This window comes from Trifolium pratense, linkage group LG5 (genome assembly GCF_020283565.1).
Source record: "Trifolium pratense cultivar HEN17-A07 linkage group LG5, ARS_RC_1.1, whole genome shotgun sequence".
Classification (NCBI taxonomy): Eukaryota; Viridiplantae; Streptophyta; class Magnoliopsida; order Fabales; family Fabaceae; genus Trifolium; species Trifolium pratense.
In genome coordinates, this window is record NC_060063.1 from 12,924,666 (window position 1) to 12,928,148 (window position 3,483).

The 3,483-nt window shown below is 37.6% G+C and overlaps 1 non-coding gene across 1 annotated transcript; it reads left to right on the forward strand.

The window, feature by feature from the left end:
- The first annotated feature begins 1,195 nt into the window (after positions 1 to 1,195).
- On the forward strand, positions 1,196 to 1,302 carry LOC123887769. The gene has a single exon (XR_006801767.1). It is a non-coding gene; the product is annotated as a small nucleolar RNA R71 (small nucleolar RNA).
- Positions 1,303 to 3,483: the final 2,181 nt, after the last annotated feature.

Sequence of the window (3,483 nt, forward strand, 5' to 3'; positions counted from 1 at the left end):
TTGGAGTATGGCGCTACACTCGGCAGTAAGCATAACGATTTCCTCATCCTCGATCTTTTTCTTTTTAGTTAAAATTTCTTTGAGAAACTTAGCGTATGAGGGCATTTGGGTAATGGCTTCCGTAAAAGGTATTGTGATGTTTAGTTTTTGTAGAAGCTCTACAAATTTCTTAAACTGCCCTACGTTTTTGGATTGTACTAATCTTTGAGGATACGGGATGGGTGGTTTATATGGTGGGGGAGGAACGTAAGGTTTCTCTTTCTCTTGGGTTTCCTCTCCACTATCCTCCTTTTCTTTTGGTTCACTCTCCTTCTTGGTTGTCTTATCAGAATTGGGTTGCATGGCAGGATTTTTAGTTCTAGGATCAGCCGGTCCATCGTATTGTGTCCCACTTTGTAATATAACAGCATTCACATGTCCCCTAGGGTTTGGCTGAGGCTGGCCAGGAAATATGCCTGCAGGAGCAGAGGTAGATGCTTGTTGTTGTGCCACTTGTGCGATTTGTGTTTCTAACATCTTATTGTGAGTGGTCAAGAGTTCTAGCCTGCTTGTTAATTGCTTAATTTGCTCATTAGTGTGTATGTTTTGATTTAGGAATTCCTTGTTAGTTTGAGTTTGTAGGGCTATGAAGTTCTCCATCATCAATTCAAGGTTTGACTTCATAGGAGCATTTTGAGCAGGTTTTTGGAATCCTGGTGGCGAAGGAGTAGGTGTTTGGCCAGGTGCATATAAAGCGTTGTTGCTATTGTACGAAAGGTACGGGTGATTTCTCTGGTTTTGGTTGTAAGAGTTCCCTTGAGTGTAATTCACTTGGTCGTTGGGAGCTTCGGTTAGAAGTCGACATTCAGCGATTGTATGACCTTGAGCTCCGCACAACTCACAATTTTGTATTGTTGCAGCCACGTTGGCTTTGGGTGCGTTAGTTAGACTCTCTATCTTTTGAGTTAAGGCATCTAACTTGGCGTTGATGTGGTCCATGTTGCTGATTTCGTACATTCCACCTTTCGTTTGAGTTTTCTCTACTGGTGTTCTCTCGCTTCCCCATTGATAGTGATTTTGAGCCATGCTCTCAATAAGCTGATAGGCTTGGTTGTATGGTTTATCCATAAGTGCGCCACCAGCTGCGGCGTCTATTGTCATTCTTGTATTATACAAGAGACCATTGTAAAAGGTGTGGATAATTAGCCAATTTTCGAGCCCATGATGAGGACATATCCTAATCATTTCTTTGTATCTTTCCCATGCTTCGAAAAGAGATTCGTTGTCTCTTTGTCTAAATCCATTGATTTGGGCTCTTAGCATAGCAGTTTTGCTAGGCGGGAAATATCTCGCTAAAAAGACTTTCTTCAACTCGTTCCATGTTGCGACTGAGTTGGATGGTAGGGACTGGAGCCAGGCTCTAGCTTTATCTCTTAATGAGAATGGGAATAAGCGAAGTCTTATAGCTTCGGGACTGACACCATTTGCCTTCACGGTATCCGCGTATTGCAAGAATATGGACAAATGTAAATTGGGGTCGTCCGTGGGGTTTCCGGAGAATTGGTTTTGTTGTACGGCCGACAACAACGAAGGTTTAAGCTCAAAGTTATTTGCCTCAATAGCGGGGGCAGCGATGCTATTGTGAGGTTCAGCTTGCGAAGGAATAGCGTATGACTTAAGTGGACGGTTTTGTGGTCCTTCAGCCATATCTGGTTCGTTAACTATATCGGGAAGAGGAATCTCTAATTGATTCTCTAAATTTCTACGTCTTAGAAGACGTTCGGGTTCGCTAACTAGTTGCACCAATCTTTCGCCTCTAGAGCGAGTGCTTGGCAAGCAACAAACGAACTAACAAGGGAAAAATAAAAATAAAAATAAAATAAAATTGCCTTAGTCTCTACGGTGTAACACTGGAGTTACGATATCGACTAAATTGGTCCCCGGCAACGGCGCCAAAAACTTGATCGTGTGACGCGACAATGATGACCGCAAGTATACAGTCGTGTCGTGTAGTTTTAAAAGATATCGAACCCAAAGGACCAATAATCGACCTACCGTATTCTAGTGTTGCTTTGTAAATCTAAGGCTAATGATTTAAAGGGTTATGATTAATTGAATAATTAAAATAAGAAAAGTAAATATTTTTTTTAGATTTTTTATATATGTGAATAAAATATTGCTAGGACGTGCTATTAGTTGCTTCAGAGGGTTCAATACTTAGTTCGCGCTAGACAAAATTACTACCACATCTAATTGTCGTATTTTAATAAAATCGATGCTCCAGGCGAAAGCCGTTCTCACTTCCAGCTCTCACAACTCTCATCATGAAATTAATAAAATACTTTACAAAGTAGTTGCATTACTTCTAGATTTTAGTGGTGTAAACAATTAAATTTTCGAAACTATATTGTTTTAAAAATACAATTCAGATAGTATTATAAATTATAAAGGTGGTGCTTAACTCTCGTCCTCACACCCGCTAATAAAATACTCTTTGAAAAACAATATAATTTAATTAATTCTAATCCCAACTCTCGTTGCGAATTAGATTTAATGTTCAGTTTTTACTATCTAGTAGAAATCTCACGCTCTCGCTCTATTGATTTTTACTTTAATTAATTCTCACTCTCGTGACGAATTATAATCAACGCTTAATTAAAAACTGCTTAAGAAAATAAAACCGTTGTCAGTTTTCAAGAATTATATTTGATTTAAAAACACTAATCTCAGCTCTCGCAAATCTTGACTAGCGTTATACTTAGATAAAATAAATGCTCAGCTCTCACACACTCACTTACCTATTTAAGTACTTTTGAAAACCAATATAAAACTCATTAATCCTAAATAGCTCTCGCGGACTTTAGAACTAACGGTCAGTTTTAACTATCCGACCCTAAACCTCAACTCTCGTCAATGTTGGTTTATTGCCTTTAAAACAATCCTCACTCTCGTGACGAATTATTTGAAAACGTATTTATTTAAAACTGGTGGTTGAAAACTATTAAGCACGGATTAACTACCGAACCCCTATTAGCTACTAACTACACATCCTAGCAACGCTAAATTTAGCTAGACATAACTAAAACTAAAGACATAAAAATAAAATAAGCAAATAAATAAAAAGACATAATAAAAATAAAAACAGAAATTAAAAGCATAAAATAAAAGCAATAAAATAAAGACAAGAAATAAATAAGACCATAAAATAAAATAAGAACCTGAATTAAAAAGAAATCTCGAGTACGGATTCCGACAGCGTAACGGTAGGAAAATAAAAAAAACTTATTTTATTCTCAACGGAGAATAAAATAATACTAAACTCTCAACTTTAGAGAAGAAAACCTTGTGGTACTAAGCCTAGTTCTCAATTCTCCAAGTCAAGTGTTATCAGTTGGTTGTGTCTTGAAAGTGGAGAAAAGGGACCTATTTATACTAAATTACAAGAGGACAAAACACATTTTTCCCGATGTGGGACTTAAGGAAAAGACACGCGTTGCCGTTTGA